This window comes from Glycine max, chromosome 12 (genome assembly GCF_000004515.6).
Source record: "Glycine max cultivar Williams 82 chromosome 12, Glycine_max_v4.0, whole genome shotgun sequence".
Classification (NCBI taxonomy): domain Eukaryota; kingdom Viridiplantae; phylum Streptophyta; class Magnoliopsida; order Fabales; family Fabaceae; genus Glycine; species Glycine max.
This window is the reverse complement of record NC_038248.2, coordinates 32,419,632-32,427,715: the sequence shown is the minus strand read 5'-3', so window position 1 is coordinate 32,427,715 and position 8,084 is coordinate 32,419,632. Positions and strand designations below refer to the sequence as shown.

The 8,084-nt window shown below is 38.3% G+C and overlaps 1 non-coding gene across 1 annotated transcript; it reads right to left on the bottom strand.

The window, feature by feature from the left end:
• Positions 1-5,968: 5,968 nt before the first annotated feature.
• LOC113000954 (small nucleolar RNA R71) lies at positions 5,969-6,075 on the bottom strand. Its single transcript, XR_003266257.1, has one exon. It is a non-coding gene; the product is annotated as a small nucleolar RNA R71 (small nucleolar RNA).
• Between the last annotated feature and the right edge of the window lie 2,009 nt (positions 6,076-8,084).

The window sequence follows — 8,084 nt, the reverse complement described above, 5'->3', positions numbered from 1 at the left end:
ACGAGAAGACTACTACAGGCTTAATGAAGGCGTTATCAGATATGTACGAGAAGCCGTCGACAGCCAACAAAGTATACTTGATGCGCCGGTTGTTCAACCTCAAGATGGGAGAAGGTATCTCTGTAACTGATCATATTAATGAATTTAATATTATTCTTGCCCAGTTGGAATCAGTGCAAATTAAATTTGAGGATGAGGTGAAGGCATTGATTCTATTGTCATCACTACCAGATAGTTGGGTTGCAACTATTACTACAGTTAGTAGTTCTACAAGGGAGAACACATTAAAGCTTAGTGACATCTGTGACTTGATCTTAAGCGAAGATGTTCGCAAGAGAGATTCAGGAGAATCTTCCACTCATGTTTCCAATTCAGCATTGAATACTGAAGGTAGGGGAAGGACTACCCAGAAGGGTCAGAATGGTCGAGGCAGATCAAAGTCAAGAGGGAAAGGTCAGACAAAATTGCAAACATTACTTGCTGGAATTGTGACAAGAGAGGTCACTTTAGCAATCAGTGCAAGACACCAAAGAAGAACAAGTCTCACAAAAACAAGAAGCGCGATGATGATGAATCCGCAAATGCAGCAACTGATGAATTTGATGATGCATTAATTTGCAGTTTGGATAGTGATGTGCCATTATTTTCTCCTATTTCTTAAACCTTTGTGCACCATTTTAATTACTTATTAGTCTTAATTGTTAAATTAATTAGGCAGTTTTATTATTTGGGCTTATTCAGCTAATTTGATATTTTTAATCTAATTTCAGGAATTAATGAAGCATTGAGCTTAATCCGGATTTTGGTTGTGGACTTAAAGAGGGAAAATAAAGCAACGTTTACCTTAGTTAATTTCGAATTAGGAGATTGCAATTTTATTTTTTTATGATGTTCAGTGATTATTTTGTTTTGGACCAGAATAATGTAATAGGGCCCAGTGACTCTGAGTGACCCTTATAAACAGTAGCCTTTGGATTCGTGTAAGGGGCTATTATGTTATTCTATTATTCAGAGCATAGAATTTTAGGGTTTTACGTTTTTAGCTTTGGATTACTGTTCACATTAAGGCATTTTTTCCATTTTTCTGCTTTCAATTGCAATTCCGTTTTCTTTGTTCCTTCTTCTGCTTTCATTTACGTTTTATGCCTTTAGCTTTATATACGTTACTGCTTCTAGTTTCATTTATGTTTTCTGCCTTTAGCTTCATTTACGTTTTTGTTTTTGTTGAGCTTATGGAAGGCTAAATTCCTAGTGTTGTTTCTCTCTGAGGATGAAGCGTAATTCTCTTTGAGGTTCTATTTTTAATGTTGCTCTCCTATCAGTTTTCCCTTCACCAATTAACCTACATGCGTTTTGTTAATCTGTGCACGCTTCGTGTTCGATTAATTGCCTCTGTGATTAAATTGTGTTCGTGCTTAATGAACAAGGGGTTAATTGGTGTATGTGTTGCTTAATCACATATTGACAGCCCTAAGTTGATTTTCGCTTAGTAAATTAAAATAGGGTTGGATTAAGTGGTTAACTGTTAGGGACGAATTCTTCATAACCTAGGACAAGAGAATGACTTCTGAATCAGAGGAAACAACACGTTTTTAATACTATTAATTTTGTATTCCAGTTTGCTTGTTCTTTAATTCACAAAACAAACACCCCCCCCCCAATTGTTACTGTTACTGCAAGTATATTATGAACATTTGGTTTATCATTGTTCGTTGGGAAATGACCTAGGATCACTTCCTAGTTACTACATTTTAATGTTTATTTGATTCGGGTACGACCTCGATCAAATTTGGTGTCGTTGCCGGGGAGCAGTGTCCAAAGGTTCATAATAGCTAGTGATTTGTGTTTTATGTTTAGTTGTTTTATGCTTTCTTGTTGTGTTAGTGTTGTTTAGTGTCTTGTTATTTTGTTTAGTGTGGTGTTTTGTTTTATTTTTTTTGTTCAGCGCTTCTCCTGTTTCAATTTTTGTGTTTTGCTGTGAATAGTGTTTTGCGACGGATTTAGCGACCACTGTTGCTGACCTGGAAAACAGAGTAGTAGTGCAAATCCATTAGTGACTGAATTAGTAACTGTTGCTGGCAATTTAATTGGCGATTTTTGTTTTGATAGTTAGGGTTGTTATTTTTGGCTGAATTTTGGTGTGGTAGGTTCTTTTGACTCATATTTTGTGTGAAAAATACCAGTAACACATGGTGTGGCCAAATTTGAGAGATTCAAAAAAATTAGAGAACTTGTGTTTATCAAAACTTCAAACGGCCATAACTTTTGCTCCGGGTATCAGAATGACTATTATTATATATGTATTTGGGATAGAAAAATATTTCCCTTACCATGTTAACCCGCCAAAGGCTGGCTGAGGTCTCTAGCTAGCCAAAATAGCCTGTTTACTAGTTTTTTTCTTCAAGTTTTATTGTTTTATTTTTCTAAACTTTCCTTAGGTAGTTTCCATAGATAGGCTTTGAATTTTTGTCTGAAAATTTATGTGCTATCTTTTCATGATTTTAGGGTGTTTCTCACAAAATTTCAAGTCATTTGGATATCATTTGAGGGTAGTTGTAGTTCAAACCTACACTGTTACTTGCATAAGAAGACAACTAGTTGTGAATGCTGAATGTAGTGTATGACTAGAGGCAATGCATCTGACTTACAACCCTTTGATCCTGAGATAGATAGGACATTTCATATATTAGTTAGGCATCATTTTGTACCTTTTGAGCATCCTGAGCATTCTGTTATTGGTGAGTCTGAGCATTTTGTGGTTGGTAATTTTGAACATCCTGATTTTGAACATTCTGAGAACACGGCACAACCTCCACCCCGTGAGAGGACTCTAAGGGAAATGGCTGCACTTGATTTCACCTATGAAAGCTTGTGCATCCAATACCCTAATGAGGATGTCCCATATGTTCTTAAAACTAGACTAATCCATTTGCTTCCAAAGTTGCATGGCCTTACAGGTGAAGACCCGCACAAACATCTGAAAGAATTCCATATTGTCTGCTCCACCATGAAACCCCCAGATGTCCAGGAGGATCACATATTTCTGAAGGTTTTTCCTCATTCTTTAGAGGGAGTGGCAAAGGACTGGCTATATTACCTTGCTCCAAGGTCCATCACGAGCTGGGATGACCTCAAGAGAGTATTCTTAGAAAAAAATTTCCCCGCTTCCAGGACCACGACCATCAGAAAGGATATTCCAGGGATTAGGCAACTCAGTGGAGAGAGCCTATATGAATACTGGGAGAGATTTAAAAAACTATGTGCCAGTTGCCCTCACCACCAGATTTCTGAGCAGCTTCTTCTCTAATATTTTTATAAAGGACTCAGTAACATGGAGAGAAGTATGATAGATGCTGTCAGTGGTGGAGCCCTTGGAGACATGACTGATGTGCCATCATTTTCTTCTATTTTCTAAACCCTTTTTGCACCATTTTAATTACTGATTGGTCTTAATTGTCAATTAATCAGGCAGTTTTATTATTTGGGCTCATTTAGCTAATTTGATGTTTTTAATCTAATTTCAGGAATTAATGAAACATTGGGCTTAATCCGGATTTTGGTTATGGACTTGAAGAGGGCAAATAAAGTAGCGCTTACCTTAGTTAATTTCTAATTAGGAAATTTCGCAATTGTATGTTGTTCAGTGTTTATTTCATTTTGGGCCAGAATATTGTAATAGGGCCCAGTGACTTTGAGTGACTCTTTTTAAATAGCATCCTTGGGATTTGTGAAGGCATTCTGTTATGCTATTCATTATTCAGAGCTTTTGTTTTAGGGTTTTCGTTTTTCTGCTTAATGCTACTGTTCACGTAATGCAATTTTACGTTTTCTGTTTCGAATTACAATTTCGTTCTTGCTTCTTCTTCTACTCTCATTTACGTTTCTGTTTCATTTACGTTTTTGTTCATTTACATTTTTGTTCATTTACGTTTCTGCTTCATGTTTCATTTGTGTTTTTTGTTTGAATCCATGGAAGGCTAGATTTTCTGGTGTTGTTTCCTTTTGAGGACGAAGCCCAACTCTCTTTGAGGTTTCGCTTGTAATGTGGTTCCCTGGCAGTTTTCCCTTCACCAGTTATCCCAAATTCGTGAATATTAATCAGTGCACGCTTCGTGTTCGATTAATTGCCTCTGAGCCTAATCTGCGTTCATGCTTAATGGACGAAGGGCTAACTGGTGTATGTGGTGCCTAATCACGTATTGACAACCCTAAGTTGATTTTCGCTTAGTAAATTGAAATAGGGTTGGATTAAGTGGTTGACTGTTAGGGACGAATTCTCCATAACCCAAGATAAGAGAATGGCTTCTGAATCAAAGGAAACAACCCGTTTTTAATATTAGTAATTTCGTATTCCAGTTTACTTGTTCTGCTCTTTAATCACAAAACAAACAAACCTCCCCCCCAATCGTTACTGTTACTGCAAGTATATTATGAACATTTGGTTTGTCACTGCTTGTTGGGAAACGACCTAGGATCACATCCTAGTTACTGCATTTTCATGTTTATTTGATTCGGGTACGACCTCGATCAAATTTGGCGCTGTTGCCGGGGAGCAGTGTCCAAAGGTTCATAATAGCTAGCTAGTGTGTGTGTTTAATCCTTTCGTGTTTTATGATTAATTGTTAGTATTGTGTTAGTATATGTGTTAGTGTTGTTTAGTGTCCTGGTATTTTGTTTAATGTGTGTTCTGTTTCAGTTTTCCCATTAAGCATTTCCCCTGTTTCAGTCTTGGGTGTTTTGCTGTGAAGATTGTGCTTGCGGCAAAACAGAGTAGTAGTAGAAATCAATTAGAGACGAATTTTAGCGACCACCCATGCTGAATTATTTGAGATTTTTTGTTTTAGTAGCTAGGGTTGTTATTTTTGGCTGAATTTTTTTGTGGTAACTTCTTTTAATCCATATTTTGTGGGAAAAATAGCTAGAGCCTTTAGTTTGGTCAGATTTGAAAGTTCCAAAAAACTAGCAAATTTTGTGTTTGTCAGAACTTCAAACGGCCATAACTTTTGCTCCGGTTATCAGAATCGCAATTATTATATATGCATTTGGGGTAGAAAAAAATTTCCTATGTCGTGGGAGCCTGTCGTAGGCTGGCTGAGGTCTCCATCGTCCAAAAAAAGCGATTATGTCAAAAGTTTTTTATTTTTCAAGTTTTATTCACTTATTTTTCTTAACTTACCATTTTTAGCTTTCATAGTTAGACTTTGAATTTTTGTCTGAAATTTTTTGTGCTATCTTCTCATCATTTTATAAGGTTGCTCACAAAATTTCAAGTCATTTGGATATCATTTGAGGGTAGTTGTAGTTCAAACCTACACCTTTATTTACATGATAAAGCAACTAGTTGTGTGCATGCTGGATGTAGTGTATGACTAGAGGCAATCCATCTGACTTACAACCCTTTGATCCTGAGATAGATAGGACATTTCATAGATTAGTTAGGCATCATTTTATACCTTTTGATCATTCTGAGCTTTCCATTACTGGTGAATCTGTGCATTATGTTATTGGTGATTTTGAACATCCTGATCTTGAGCATTATAATTTTGAGCATTCTGATTCTGAGCATTCTGATTTTGCACATTCTGAGAACATGGCACAACCTCCACCCCGTGAGAGGACTCTAAGGGAAATGGCTGCACCTGATTTCACCTACGAAAGCTTGTGCATCCAATACCCTGATGAGGATGTCCCATATGTTCTTAAAACTGGACTGATTCATTTGCTTCCAAAGTTTCATGGCCTTGCAGGTGAAGACCCGCACAAACATTTGAAAGAATTTCACATTGTCTGCTCCACGATGAAACCCCCAGATGTCCAAGAGGATCACGTATTTCTGAAGGCTTTTCCTCATTCATTAGAGGGAGTGGCAAAGGACTGGCTGTATTACCTTGCTCCAAGGTCCATCACGAGCTGGGATGACCTTAAGAGAGTATTCTTAGAGAAATTTTTCCCTGCTTCCAGGACCACAGCCATCAGGAAGGATATCTCAGGTATTAGACAACTCAGTGGAGAGAGCCTGTATGAGTACTGGGAGAGATTTAAGAAACTATGTGCCAGTTGCCCCCACCATCAGATTTCAGAACAGCTTCTTCTCCAATATTTTTATGAAGGACTCAGTAATATGGAGAGAAGTATGATAGATGCTGCCAGTGGTGGAGCCCTTGGAGACATGACTCCTACTGAAGCCAGAAATTTAATTGAGAAGATGGCTTCCAACTCCCAGCAGTTTAGCGCCAGAAATGATGCCATAGTCATTAGAGGAGTGCATGAGGTAGCTACAAACCCATATGCATCATCTGAAACTAAGAAGCTTGAAGGCAAACTGGATGCATTGGTTAACTTGGTAACCCAGCTGGCCTTGAATAAGAAATTTGTACCTGTTGCAAGGGTCTGTGGTTTGTGCTCCTCTGCTGACCACCATACAGACCTTTGCCCTTCCATGCAGCAACCTGGAGCAATTGAGAAGCCTGAAGCTTATGCTGCAAATATTTACAATAGACCTCCTCAACCTCAGCAGCAAAATCAACCACAGCAGAACAATTATGACCTCTCCAGCAATAGATACAACCCTGGATGGAGGAATCACCCTAACCTCAGATGGTCCAGCCCTCAGCAACAACAACAGCAGCCTGCTCCTTCCTTCCAAAATGCTGCTGGCCCAAGCAAACCATGCATTCCTCCACCAATCCAACAACAGCAACAACCCCAGAAACAACCAACAGTTGAGGCCCCTCCACAACCTTCCCTCGAAGAACTTGTGAGGCAAATGACTATGCAGAACATGCAGTTTCAGCAAGAGACCAGAGCCTCCATTCAGAGCTTAACCAATCAGATGGGACAATTGGCTACCCAATTGAATCAACAACAGTCCCAGAATTCTGACAAGTTTCCTTCTCAAGCTGTCCAAAATCCCAAAAATGTCAGTGCCATTTCATTGAGGTCAGGAAAGCAGTGTCAAGGACCTCAAACCGTAACACCTTCCTCATCTGCAAATGAACCTGCCAAACTTCACTCTACTCCAGAAAAAGGTGATGACAAAAATTTACCTAACAATTTCTGTGCAGGTGAATCTTCTTCCACAGGTAATTCTGATTTGCAGAAGCAGCACATTCCCCCTCTTCCATTCCCTCCAAGAGCAGTTTCCAAAAAAAAAATGGAAGAGGCAGAGAAAGAGATCTTGGAAACATTTAGAAAAGTAGAGGTAAACATACCTCTATTGGATGCAATAAAGCAAATTCCAAGATATGCCAAATTCTTGAAGGAGCTGTGCACTAATAAGCGGAATCTTAAAGGAAGTGAACGGATTAGCATGGGCAGAAATGTCTCCGCATTGATTGGTAAATCTGTTCCTCAAATTCCTGAAAAATGCAAAGATCCAGGTACATTCAGCATACCTTGTATCATAGGGAATAGTAAGTTTGACAATGCCATGCTAGATTTAGGAGCTTCTGTTAGTGTTATGCCTCTGTCTATTTTTAATTCTCTATCTCTAGGCCCCTTGCAGTCAACTAATGTGGTAATTCATTTAGCTAATAGAAGTGTTGCCTACCTTGTTGGTTTCATAGAAGATGTCTTAGTTAGAGTTGGTGAACTGATTTTCCCTGTTGATTTTTATATTTTGAATATGGAAGATGGATTTTCTCAAGGATCAGTTCCCATCATTCTAGGCAGACCCTTTATGAAAACTGCTAGAACTAAGATAGATGTTTATGCAGGCACACTGTCCATGGAGTTTGGTGATATAACTGTTCATTTTAATATTCTGGATGCTATGAAATACCCATCTGAAGATCTTTCTGTATTTCGTGCTGAAATAATTGACCATGTTGTTGATGAATACATGACTGATCTTTATTCTAATCTGCATGCCTCTCACTCTTCATGCATTGAGTCTGAAATTGTACTTGATCATATGTTTGAATTTGATGCTGAAAGTGAATCTGAGAGTGATATTGATTGCATGCCTGGTGGTGGTGTTTTACCTCTTGAGATTGATTTTATAGAGTTAGATAGGACTAACCATGTTTCAGGAAGTACACATACCTCTGACTTTCTTTATGAGGTAAAGGCTGAGAAACCATCCC